At 37.2% G+C, this 14539-nt stretch overlaps 1 protein-coding gene across 6 annotated transcripts in view; it reads left to right on the top strand.

Annotated features, from left to right (window-relative positions):
• The first annotated feature begins 9948 nt into the window (after positions 1-9948).
• The window catches only part of sulf2b (sulfatase 2b), a 140728-nt gene continuing 136137 nt past the window's right edge, over positions 9949-14539 (top strand). For 2 of the 6 annotated variants that reach the window (XM_052593638.1, XM_052593645.1), the window contains exon 1: positions 10101-10482. The gene's annotated coding sequence lies outside the window, so the exon portion shown is untranslated. Of the gene's footprint in view, positions 10483-14539 lie in introns of all 6 variants that reach the window. The other 4 variants (XM_052593637.1, XM_052593633.1, XM_052593636.1 and 1 more) reach the window with 3 other exon arrangements.

Genomic DNA, 14539 nt, shown 5'->3' with positions numbered 1-14539 from the left:
AAAGCCATACACAGTATGTTCACTCTACAAAGAGCACAGAAAGACTGCAGAGGAATGCAACAGATTGCACCATCTTGAGACAGACGAGAGTCTTTAAAATACACAGCATTTAAATATATATATAACTCCAGTCATGCTAGTCGAAATGAAATTAGCATGCAGACTTATGATTATAATAGACAGTGCACAAAGATGCCTTTGAGGTGCTATTTTCTTCTTTTAAAAAAGTTGTTCAGAATATTTTTTAGGGAATTATACTTTCTGACAATCTTATTCAAATTTTTCTTGAATCCTTCCCTGTTTCTGGAACCTCATCTTTAAATAAAGTGCATTGTGGGTAAGTTTTCCCTCCTTCCGAACACATATCAGCTTCTAGAGCGTGAATGTGGAACATCAGATCCTGAGAGACATCCAGCCACATTGTGATGGCTAAATATCTTCACTTCTGTTCTCACAAATGCTCACAGGGACAGAAGCCAATGGCAAAATTATAAATGGGCTGCATTATTCTTAGTCTCACTTTACATACGCTTACATAAGAAAGCGCAGAGCAGGTATTGAGATGGCCAGCGTCCGATAAAACTCAGATGAAAGCTTGATCCGCTGTAACTTTTCCCTAAGTGCTTGATAATGTATTTGAGTGCATTTACATTTATGAATAATTGATGGTGCGAGCGGTTCAGGAAAAGTGTGTTGGTTTACATAGTGTACGCTACACATGTCAGGGAGTGAGCTTGTGTATAATGTAACAGGGAAATGTAAGTCAGTGTTACTGCATTACTGTAGTCCTGCTTACCTCTGTGTTCATATGATACTGATTCTTACACACATACACACACACAAACACACACGTACAGTACGTATCCCTTGCCTGAAAGCCCGTCCCTAAACCTAGAAAGCTGCCTCACAGTGTACAGCCAACATACGCTGCTGTCTTCTAAGGTGACATCATAACCATCAGGGAAGTTCACAGTTAACCAGAATTTAACAATCCACATTGGCTGCACAAAAAGGATCAAGTTAAAGTATCTTTGCTAAATCAAAGTATTAATTTATATAATCGCTATTACCCCTGGTCCCCCATAAAAAATACTGACTCCAAGGTTTAGGATTTATAATGCTACAAAATTATATATATTTTTTCAGATAAATGCTGATCTTTGGATTTTTCTGTTCATCAAAGAATCTCAAAAAAAAAAATAATAAAAAAAAAAATACTCAGCTGTTTTAAATACTGATAATAATGATAATAATAATGTTTCTTGATCAGCAAATCTGAATACTATCATGATTTCTGAAGGATCATTTGACACTGAAGACTGGAGTAATGATTTGGTTACGGGCATAAAAATACATTTTAAAATATATTGACAATATTACATATTACATATATATATATATATATATATATATATATATATATATATATATATATATATATATATATATATTACTACTTTTGCTATATTTTCGATGCAAGTGGTGTGTTCACATTGACAATTCAGAAAAGAACAAGTAAATGATACACTTAAAGGTGCACTGTGTGAATTTTGCTAAACGGGATTGATATTTGAAAGAACCAAAACAAACACACCTATACCCCAACAGGACCTCACCCCTATTTTAATATCGTCACCTCACATGTACTGTACGTACACAACCATGGCAATGATGATTGCGGAAGCAAGTGAAGATGACACACAAGCATGGCATATTTCAAATGTTTATTTCATTTTAATTTTGATGATTATAACTGACAACTAAGGAAAATCCCAAATTCAATATCTCAGAAAATTAGAATATTGTGAAAAGGTTCAATACTGAAGACACCTGGTGCCACACTCTAATCATATAATTAACTCAAAACACCTGCAAAGGCCTTTAAATGGTTTAAATAGTCTAGTTCTACACAATCATGGGGAAGACTGCTGACTTGACAGTTGTTGACACAATTCAAGGTAAATATTTAATTCAATATATTTTCATATATTAAAGTTGTTGACACAATTCAAGGTAAATATTTAATTTAATATTTAATTTAATATATTTTCATATATGGAATTATATATTTGGAATTATATATTTTTAAATTTAGAAATATTGGCTACACATATAATTTGACATGCAGTATAATGTCAAACATATACAGTATGTGAACATGTATATAAGTATCCAAATATGGGCAAATATATATAGATTCTAGTGCTGAATGACAAAATGCCCTTATATTACTCAATTATATTATACACTACACAATTGAGTACATGGTGTATAAGACTATAGTGTATCATTTGGGACACAAATTAGAATAAATTATAAATTCTGTGTGAACGTCCCCTTAGAAGGCAGCGTAAATGAGTTGCCTACTTTTTGGAACAGACTCTGAGACTGTTATTGCCTAAGTAGGCAGTTCAGTCGGTTTGGGAACCGTGAAGAGCAGCACTGTGTGTTCATACTGCTCCAGTCTCAGTGGCAGCATTATCCTCATTTCTCAGTCAAATAACACATCAGATTTCAGCCAAAACATTTCCACATTTGACTTTCGTGACTATTAAACTGACTTCCTCCTGTCTGAGATGTGTTTGAGGCTCTCTGAGTGTGTAGAACTGAAGGAGAACGCGTGGGCTCATTTTCTGTGTCTGGGATGCTCATTTGAGAGAACGGGACAGGAACTGAGGATTCATTTGTTTGGAACTCAGTGTACATCTATAATAGAGTGCTGGGATTCACTTATACACACACATTTCTCTTTTCCAGTCCTCTCTATTCCATCATCTCATCTCAGCCGTGTCTTCTTATCTATCTGCCTTATTATTTTCTCTCTCTTTTCAGTGTCTCTCTGACGTGGTCATGGTAACCTTCTCAATGTCAGTGAAGAAGAAGGTGAAGTCATTTTTTGTGACAGCTCCACCCTATTAACCTTCTCAAGTCTGAGCAGGGTGTGTGTCATTCAACACACACTCTCTTTCATTTTCTGACAGAGCTGGCCTTGGTTAACGGTTGTTTTTCCCTTTGTAACAGGTACAGACAGATCGCAGGGAGATGTTTGTCACCGTTCGGTTCTTCACTTGCATTTTACAGTAAAGCCGAGTTTATCTTTGCCTAACCAAACCACGCTGTTCTCAGAAGCTCACCACAGCACAGGTTCCCAGCATATCTCTGACACAAATTCTCTGCAGTTCCTGCCCGAGGAACAAATCTTGTTCTTTGGGGTCACATTTGAAGTTACATTTTCCTGTCTCTTGCTACACGTTTTCTTTTCCTTCAGTTATTTTAATGTCACATCTCAAAGGCATTTAACTGATTATATTTCTTGTGATGTTTGATTGAATGGTTGCCAAAAGTGCTCCTGTGGCAGAGAATGTCAGGAGGGGACTGAAGGGTGTGCCGAAGATGCTTTATTATTTTTGGGTTAATCCCGACAGCTGTTTGGATTAGATTTCAGCTCTGAGTCTTGGCATGTTTTTTTGGCAAATTCTGCAAATACTTTAGTCATCAGGAAAATATGGTAACACATTTGTGCAAACAAATAAATACATTTAATAATAATAATAATAATAATAATAATAATAATAATAATAATAATAATAATATAAAATGAACTAACAAACAATCTAAAAATATGAAATATGTTTTTTTTATTATTGAAATTTAATTTGAACTATTAAGTTCCATTTGTTAACATTAGTTGATATGGACCAACAATGAAAATTACTTCTAAACCATTTATTAGTTATTTTTCTTAGTTATTTTTTTTCTTATGTTAATTTTTTAGCATCGACTAAAACATTATTAAAATCAAAAGTTGTATCCGTTAATCTTATTTAATGGATATAACAATGAATAGTTATAACTAATGTTAACACAGATTAATGAATCCTGTAACAATTGTTTTGTTAATTGTTATTTAATGCATCAACTGATAATGGGTAAATAATGGGATCTTAAAGGTGCAATAGGTGATTGTCTTAGGAAATTTTTTTTGTTAAATTGGTTGAAAGTGTCTTCACATCTCGATTGCAATCATTAAGTTAAGTGGTTTAAATTTATTTATCTGTATTTATATATTCTGTGGGAGGCATAGGACCAAGAAATGCATGTCCAATCAAAGCACTCGGTCCAAGCATTTTAAATTCAATGTATGTATCTGCATAGCTCTGTGCACCCTGTTCGCCCAGACAGAATACGTCATTAGCACATTCACGCAAGCTGTGCAGACAGAGCTCGAATGGCAGACAAACATAAACAACCCGGTCTTCCCTCCTGGTGTTGTAGTACTTTTAATGTTTTGTCGCTGGTTGATGACACATGATGTAGCCCAGCGGTTCCCAATTCCAGTGCTCATGCACACATTTTGCAGGTCTTGCTTAGTTAACACACCCGATTCAGATGACCAACTCTGATGAGCTACTAGAATGAACTGTGTTCCAATCGATATGATCCCTACACAGTGTTCATCACTCCCTACTCCCTGAGCAGGGGTTTACTTCACTTCGGAACATGGACTGGAACTGGGAACCGCTGATGTAGCGTATTGTAGTAATGTTGTCTCTGGTATTCAGGTTTGTGAGCATAAATGCGTTCAGGGGGCGTGGCTTGGACAGCGATTGCAGGGAGGGTGGGGTGTTCCCTTTCAGTGCTGTCAGGCTAATGTTAGCATTTTCCAGGATCTCCTATTGCACCTTTAATATAAAGTGTTACCATACTTGTACATAAATGAGTATTGCATAATTAAAAAAAAAAGTTACATTTAAATATATAAGAAATAAGAATTTAAAATATATTAAAAAAAAATTTTTAGTCTGCAAACTTTGGTATCTTGCAAAATTTAGAAACACTTTGGGCAATGTTGTCTAAAAAAAAATAAAAACAAACATGAAGAAATTAGAGATCACATTCCACCGCACCAAGTATGCTGATGCCTCTTGTTCATACATCTAATTTTCGTTTTCAGCCCCTGCTATTTATCCCTCCCCCTCATACTCAAATTAAACCCTTTCACTTGTAATCAGCAGCCTCTGAAGTCTCTTTAGCTGAGGTTTCACCTGAGGGTTCAGCATTATACTGTTCTTGGTAGTAATTTGTATGGGATTTTGTATAATTATAATTCATCCTTGTAGATGCAGTTGATTGGAGTGGCAGAGCTGAAGCCTGAAGCTGTTGGGGCAGAACCTACTCTGTTTGGCAACACTGATAATGAATAATGAATATTATGATTAGCCTGCCTTTGGTCCAGAGCTGCCTAAACACACACACACACACACACACAGTCAACAAGTTATTACAAAAGACTGCACTGGAACAGAAAATGAGGTAAGAAATAACTAAGAGTGATAAGAAGAGCAGAAGAGCAAAAGAGCAGTCGAGGAGGCAGGGGCTCACTAGGGGGCCTCCCGGGGGCCCTGTAAGTCTTAAAAATATCAATTTAGATAAAATATTGTCCGAAGGGATTGTGGAGTCCAAAAGGTTGAGAACACTGGTTTCGCAGATTCAAACGATTGAGGGAATGAACTTGAAGAGAGATGGTTTTGGCTGACTGTAATGTAGAAAATTTAGAAAAAAAGCCTTAGAGACTGATACCACTTGTATATGAGTTTATATTGCAAGGTTACTGCAGAACACCACATCAGTACTGCAATCCAGATTAGATGTCCCTCCATAATGTGAATTAATCTAATCTGGATTACGAGAGCTCAGTTTGTGGGAACAAGTAAAGTTCAAACCATGATCCAGTCCCTCTTGCATGGCACAAACGCCCCTCACACGACCTCCCTTAAAAGACTAAAGATTAAATTTAATCCATCCTGCCCATTAGATTGAGAGTGGGATTGGTTAAAGAGCAAACTCTGATCTTCAACATATAATCTCCTCGCTGTGTGCTTTTCACTGCACTGCACTCTGTGGGAAAGCCTAGGTGGTGTCTTTTCCAACTGAATGACTCTTGAAAGCGAGCGCAGGGGCATTTGTCAGGTTCCTGTCATTCAGACATTGATAGATATATGCAACCTTTAGCTTTTGATGCCTCAGCAAGAAGAAGAGAAAAAGGTTGGCACTTTTCTCTATTACCAAGAAAGAATGGGAGGAAACGAGGTTGTGGATAAACAGAAAAAGAGAGTGGCAACTTTACTTTTATATGGAAACTATTTGTCTACTCTTCCTCCCTCCATGCTTTCATTTGCCTTCATCTGTCCTATTCTCCCTTCATCATCCTCTTATTATCTTCTTTACTGTATTACAGGACATTCAAATACCAACCTTGAAGTTTCCAAGAAGTTATTTTTAAAGTTTCTACGATGCTGCTCACAGTAGGCCAGCCTACAGAAAGGTGCAAACACACACACACACACACACACACACACACACACACACACACACACACACACACACACACACACACACAAAGTTACAATTCCATTCTTGCTGCTAACATAATTGACATCTGAAGTGGTGCAACGTTTTGAGAAGAGATGTGCTTTCAGTTTTCTCTAAGCAATCTCAGACTTATGATTTTCACCTTATTTTGCATTGCGAAAGTTTGCTGTTTTCTATGATGACTCAGTAGTGCAAAACACAATGAAATCTCCACAAAGCAACAAAATTAACTCAACACAATGCTGACTTCTGACATCTGACAATGTAGACAAACCACAACACAGTTAAATTAGCACTACACAATGGAAACAAGCCACAACACATTGAAAACAAGCCACAAACACAACGAAATGAACACAACACAAAAGACATCACAATGAAATTAACACAAAACAATGGAAATGAGCTGCAGCAGAATGAAATTAATGCAACACAATGAAAACAAGCCACAACACAACACAATGAAAACAAGCCATAATGCAATGAAATGAACACAACACAACAGAATCAAGCTGCATCACAACAAAATTAACACAACACAATGAAAACAAACCGCAACACAACCGAAACAAGCTGCAACACAACATAATTAACACAATGGATACAAGCTGCAACACAATGAAATTAACACAACACAGCGGAAAGAAGCTGCAACTCAAAGAAAATAACACAACACAAAGGAAATGAGGTGCAACACAATGAAATTAACACAACACAATGAAAACAAGCCACAACACAATGAAAACAAGCTGTAAAACAATGAAATTAACACAACACAGCGGAAACGAGCTGCAACACAACGAAAATAACACAACACAGCGGAAATGAGCTGCAACACAAAGATAATAACACAACACAAAGGAAATGAGGTGGAACACAATGAAATTAACACAACAAAATTAAAACAAACCACAACACAGTAGAAACGATCCACAACACAACAAAATTAGCACAACACAATGAAATTAACACAACGGAAAATAGCCACAACCCAAAGAAATTAATACAAAACAATGAACACAAGCACAAAGAAAACAACGAAATTAACACAACACAGCGGAAACAAGCCACAGCACAATGAAATTAACATAACATAATGGAAACTAACCAAAACACAACTCAATGAAAACAAGAAACACAACGAAATTAACACAACACAACAGAAATTTGCCGCAGCACAAAGAAATTAACACAACAGAGCAGAAACAAGCCGCAACACAATAAATATAAGACAATGGAAACAAGCCGCAACACATTGAAATTAGCATAACACAACAAAATAAGTCCTATGGTTTGTTTTGTGGCAATTTCGTGGTGTTATAGAAAATAACTAGAAGAATAACAACATGCAGTATCTATTCTACAAACCAGTGTTTATGATTATTATATTAAATTAAAACAGTCTGAGAAGAAATACTGCTTTGGAATATAAAGCAGGACTGTTTTTGCTCAGCTCAAATATGTGTAAATCACACTCGAACCTTTCACATTCAAGTTACATGTGACTGCACCTGCTATACTTCAAAAATATGAAACAGGCAGAAAAATCCTTACATTGAAGGAGGGACCTGAGCTATATATAGAGACCAGAATATCACTGTTGTCCTCCTAGGGCAGTATGTAATCACCTAGCAACCACCTGAACACCTTAGCAACCATATATCAATAGCCTGGCAACACCTCAGAAGCCCCTAACATTGTGTTGGCTAGTTTTGCTGGGGCAACCACTACTTGTGTTTTCTTCAGTAAATGCAAAAATCTAGTTTCTCTCTCCCGTTTCCCTTGATGACTGAAATCCTTGAGTTCTATTCTGGTCTTAGTTAAATCTGTTACACGAGGCCTTGGAGGCGGTGGATAACCTTACGGGTTCACCATGTACCATTTATATCATTCTCATAGAACATTCTCTCTCGCCTCGCCGTTCTCAGGAATAGAAGGCGGAGGAACGGAAAAATCGACAAATTGACTCGTTGCACTAGCTCAGAGATTTTTTACTTAGGGGTGGCATAACTGCCTGTATTAGGGCACAGTCGATAATACTGTTCAAAAGTTTGGAGTCAGTCGTTTTTAAAGGCATACAAACTTTTATTTAGCAAGGATGCATTAAATCTATCAAAAGTGACAGTAAAGACATTTATAATAAATGCTGCTCTTTTGAAACTTTCTGTTAAAGGTACAATTTGTAAAATATTTGCAGTGAAATATCCCAAAACTACTAGGCTAGTGTTATATATTTTGTCCAGCTGGTTACTAACAATATCTCTAATGTTTTCAACTACTTGTAAATCATGAGAAAATCCCCATTCTGAACAGTGACACGGGGCAGTGCAGTCGCCTGTCAATGACGCAGTTACCCTTTGTTCCCGCCTTTACTGATGTAGAAACCACATGACAACAGTGTGTGGACAAATGCGGAAGTAGTGTCTAGCGTCCAGCAAACCACTAGCTTGCTTCAAGCAGTTCCTTATTTTACTTCTTGCACATTTTATGGTGGATTGTGTTACTTATTTATGGAAAAGAATTACTGCTTACCGTCTGCTGGGCCAACCAAATGATCTAAGAAGAGTTTGGGACAAGAGGAGAGAAAGAGCTAGGATCAGTATCGGTGTTGCATTTTCTAGATGGAGAGAGCTTCGCGACAAACTTCAACTAGAAAGAGATGCCAATCGGATGTACACGAGTGTATATATTTGTTGAACAAGTGCTAATCGTTTTCATATCGTCTGGTTGATGGTCGTCAGCGGTTGGGTAGAAGACGACAAATCCCATCATTCCACGCTCCTTAGCGTCATCAAACCATGCGATTGTTATTGTTTTGGTAGTGCGCCCTCTAGTGGCAAACGTATCTGTTTTCACACAAATATTAAGTAGGATAACTGTTTTAAACATTGATAAGAAATGTTTCTTGAGCAGCAAATCAGCATATTAGAATATTTTCTGAAGGATCATTTGACACTGAAGACTGTAATGTTGCTGAAACTTCAGTCAATTACATTTAAAAATATATTCAATAGAAAATGGTTATTTTAAATTAGAATAATATTTCACAATATAACTGTTTTACTGTGTTTTTGGTCAAATAAATAATATATTTCAAAAATAAAACAAAAAAATACTAAAAACATTTGAACAATAATACCTGTATATACTTAGCTTCTTTTCCCTGAATAAAAAAAAAATCATTAAATTCATTTAGCAGCATTGGTTTGTTACTTACTGTGTACAATGTATTAGTTATATAGAATCAAATCATGACAAAATATGTTTTAATAAAAATAATTAGTCAAATGAATTAATTAAACATTTTCTCAATTATTATTTTTTATTACCAAAGGTAAAACAAATTTTATTACATTGAGAATTGGAAGTTGAATTCAAGATCCACCTGGCTTAAAAACAAATGGAAGCACATTTGAATGTACGTGACACATCTGTCTGTACTAATATAAGTTGTTGTACTTTGAAGCTTCTTCTGACTCTATTAAGCCCAGAAGGTAGAAGCCACATGAATAACCATGAATACTGCACACCGAAGCCAAGCTTTCCCCTTTCACTCACTGAGTCCGCAAGCTCCGCCTGTGCTGCCCTATGTGAGTGTTTGTGTGTTCAGATTGGGTACCAGCAGGCAGAACAGCCTCTCTTTTTCAGTATCTCTCTTTCTTTGCCTCCCCCCTCCTCCTCGGTCGCCCGGCGATTGAGGGAGAATGTGAGTAAAGCAAAAGAGGCAGGCGTGTTTTAACAGATGGCTCTAGCCGTCCCCATTCAGCCAGCTCACTGCCTCTGGTACAACTCGAACAGAGAGAGAGAGAGAGAGAGCAAGGTAGTTCAGGAAATTGAAACCGCTTCTTTTTTTCACTCGTCTCTTTTAAAACTTTCCGTCCAGCCTCTCTCACTCTCACTTCTGTGTTGACAGTCACTTGAAAGTTTGACAAACTTCGTAGCAATGCGGTGACCACAGTGCAACAGGGTGCAGGAAGATAGATATCAGGACAGAAGAGGAAAGAGTGCACCGGGACACTGACACCCCTTCTCGGCTCACTGGTTTGGGGTCTCCGCCGCAGGACAGAAGGGGTCAAACTGCCACCTGCCTCCCCTGCAGCTGTGTGTGAGGTAGGCTCCTGTGACATGCCCTGTTCCCCCCACCACCTCTCTCTCTCTCTCTCTCTCTCTCTCTCTCTCTCTCTCCCTTTGCTCAGCTAATGTAACCGCACACTGGGAGTTCTGCAGAACAAGCGTAGTGAGGTGATTTGACGTTCCACCGTTGCGATTGAATGCTCTCCCTCCCTCTCCCTCTCCGTTCCCCCTTCACTTTCTCATTCTTAAAGGAGCAGTCTGCCTGTTGCCTTGGCTTACTGTACATACAGTGCATGTGCCATTTTTCTGTATGTACTGTATATGTGGGTTCATGGGTGTTGTTGTTATTATAAGTTGACTGACTGACTCCAGTGCTTCTGAAAAAAGGGAGGGTCAGAGTTACACCCTGTTCCCTCGACAGACACATTCATGTATCAGTCAGGGGAAACCTGCTCTTGATAAGTTTGAGACATCCCAAGTTCTCCTAGCGCCTCATGCTTTTAACCTGTCATCAAAGACAATGAGTGATTTATATTTTAGTCAAAGGTTCAGCCTCAGCCGTTCATTCTTTATTTAGAATAATAGTGAAGTCAGTCAAAACTGTGAAATAAAGGTGGAAATTATGTAGTAGCAAAATCTTGTAATAACATCTTACTTAAAGCTGACAACTTTGGTCAAGATTGATTATTTCTCTGGACATCCCCTCAACTTCATGAGGTGCATCCTGGGACACTTTTTAAACATGGTCAAAGAGATTCAAATCTGTGTTTAACACTTATTGGCAGCTCAATGTCCACTCAGATCTGTTTCTTATTTGCATGGTTTTAAAATAAAACAAGTTTTCTAAGTAAACTTATATATATTGGCAGTTTATTTTCATCTACAAAAGTTATTGAAAAAAATTTGCATCAACTTTTGAATTAAAATTATGGGAAATATATAAATTTAGTCTGTTTATTTATCCATCAAAAAGTGTAATAACTTGTTTGCAAAAGTAAACACTACTAGCATTGTTTTTAATATAAGAAGTTCCATTTGTAGCAATTGTAAATGAATGAATAAACCTCAGGCTGAAGGAAAAGTAAATTCACGTCTATACAGTAGAACACAGGAGAAGGTTCAACACGTCAGCAATAATAATAATAATAATAATACATTTTTTTAAATGAATGAAGCACAATTGTTAGTTTATCTAAAGTCGTTTTTGCTTATCAGTATGGTTGAACTAGATCATCAAAGGTTAACTGCAAAGCCATTAGTTAAAAAAATGAGATACTGTACATTTGTGTTATTTAACATATTTAATTATTGCAGGTTTGCGTCATATTCTGAGTTTGCATATCACTCTTTTAAATCATTTTGAGGAATACTAAATCTGTTTTTTTTTTTTTTCTTTGTAAGTGGGATGAATTAATGCACATTCTCATTAGTATAGTATAGAACTACATAATGTTCACACAGTGCACACAACACTACTGTACTTTCAATTTCTCTCAATGTGGCAACAGGAGACTTGTCAGTCAATAAATGGGAAAACTGGTGATACTTAAAAAAAAAAAATAACTTACATATTTTCTTGTAAATTAAAAAGTAATGCGTTACTTTACTAGCTATTTGAAAAAAGTAATCTGATTACATAACTTTCGATACATGTAATGCGTTACCACCAACACTGCTTATTTGTTTATAACAATTAAAAAATACAAATTAAATAAAAATGCAATAGTTTTTTTTTGTTTTAGTGATTGTTTGTATTTATAAAAAATATATATTGTTCTAATATAAGACTGAATCAAAACTATAATTTGAGTGAGTGATGTGACATACAGCCAAGCATGGTGACTCATACTCAGAATTCGTGCTCTGCATTTAACCCATTCAAAGTGCACACACACAGAGCAGTGAACACACACACACACACAAACATCCAGAGCAGTGGGCAGCCATTTATGGTGGTTTTGGTGGGCAGACTTTATGCTGGAGCAGTTGGGGGTTCAGTGCCTTGCTCAAGGGCATCTCAGTCAAAGTGTTGCTGGCCCAAGACTCGAACCCACAATCTAAGGATTGAGAGTCAAAGTCTCTAACCACTTGGCCATGCTTAAGACTGATAAGTAAGACTATATGACTTTCTATGATTCTTTGAAAAGCACTGAACGATGCCTGTGTTTTACATTTGTTGTTACATGCAACCAGTAGGAATGACACAGTGTAAAAAAAAATGTATATGGCATGTATTGTCTCCATATTATTTCATGCCACCTAGTCTCTCTCATGAAATTCAATTCAGATTGCAAACTGGCAACTCAGCTAAATATAATTTATTTTTCCGTTGCACTGCAGATTCTGAATAGCAGTGCAGGATAAGCCGCATATCTCATTTAATGCTGTGATAAGGACTGCTTTAGATTATATCTAGCTAACAAGACTTGCTGAGACAACAAAACCCACGTATTCATTTCTCTTTTTTTTAAAGGAAGAGGAAGTAACTAAGGAAGCAGAGCCACTACTAAACTAAACCATCATCTAATTTAGCTGTCGACTGATGATTTCAGTTTCTAATGAATGTACAAGTATGTCGGTTGAAGATTAGCATTCGCTTACAAGCGGTCTTTGATAAGTGTGTGTGTGTGTGTAGCAGCAGCAGTCTGAGAGGTGGTGTCTGCGTCTTTACCTTGGCTCTGAGATTTTGAGTGCCATGTTGATTTTGGGACTCTGACCGTGGTTAGCCTTCCATGGCCTAGCCAGTGTTTACACTGATTACTTGCATTTGGTTAGTAAATTCCCACGATTTTGACAGGTGGCAAAGCAAGACCAGGAGATTGGAGGTTTTTGCTCGAGTTCTCTCACACTTTCTTTGTCTCTCCTTCATTATCTCTCCTTTTCTGCTCTATTTCTCCTCTCCTCCTGCTGTTAACCTCCGTGAAGGGGGGTTCGAGGGCTGAAAGGAAGTTGCTGTGCTCACTCAAGGCTAATATTTTGGCCGATGTCAGTGGAATGGAACCGTTTCATACCTTTCTGCCTTTCTCTTTATAGCAGACGGTTTTAAAGAAAGATAGCAGCAGTTTTATGCGGGCAGATGTTTGACTTCGGCTGCGGATGGTTTTGTGTTCATGAACTTCAGCTTATTACTCAAACTGATAACAAGGAGCCTGGGTAAGATAACTAAAAGGTGTGGGTGTTTATGTATGTGTTTTTCTCTTGACATGAAGAGTCTGAATGAAGGGCTAAAGTGAACTAAGACTGAACAACTGGGCCTTTTATACGAAGAATATATATTGTCTAATGGCATTAGGGACTTGTGCTCAAGCTGTGACTTTAGAGACCTATGTAGATTTATTATATATAGACTGCATTGCGAAAAAACAAAGCAGATTTCATCACTTAGGGAACAGTCCAAAAGATCATATTTGAAAAACAAAGGGGATTTATGTGAATAAAGCCAAAGAGACTTTGTTGTTGTATTCAGGTCATTAGTGTTTAACTGACCTCTGACCTTTCCAGTATCGTGAGACACCATGTGAAATACTGACACCCATTCTGTAAATGAGGTGTTTGCGGATCCACACAGAATCTTCCGTAGGCTGTTTATTGAATGCTTCTGAATCATTTCGTCTCATTATTCTGGTTTAGTGCTTTCACTATCGCTTTGTCTGTTCTGATTTGGCTCATGATCTTCCTTGTCTGACTGTTTTCTGGTTTTGACCACACACTTTCTAGTGTTGTTGAGAGCCCCGTTCAACTAGCGTTTGCTCTGGACTGAAATCCTCTGTTGCTGAAAGTGGGGCACTGTGTCTAACTGCTGACACAAACACACTTACTGTAAAAAGGCCACTGACACCATCACACATACATTTTTGAGCAGCGTGAACAATCTATCTAGCATTTTTTCCCTTGACTTAAGTCGCCTCTGGCTCTTTAGTAAAGCTGCTTTGAAATTATATATATTATGAAAAGCATTACACACATAAACATGCAATATATTTTGTTAGAAGGCAAAAACACAATTGGCTTTTGGGTCAATGAAGGAATGCACAAAATCACACAAAACTCCCACAAATTCCTCAGGCTCTCCTGATGGTTATACTTCTTTGGC

This window comes from Carassius gibelio, chromosome B23 (genome assembly GCF_023724105.1).
Source record: "Carassius gibelio isolate Cgi1373 ecotype wild population from Czech Republic chromosome B23, carGib1.2-hapl.c, whole genome shotgun sequence".
Taxonomy (NCBI): Eukaryota; Metazoa; Chordata; class Actinopteri; order Cypriniformes; family Cyprinidae; genus Carassius; species Carassius gibelio.
This window is presented reverse-complemented; position numbering and strand designations above follow the sequence as displayed.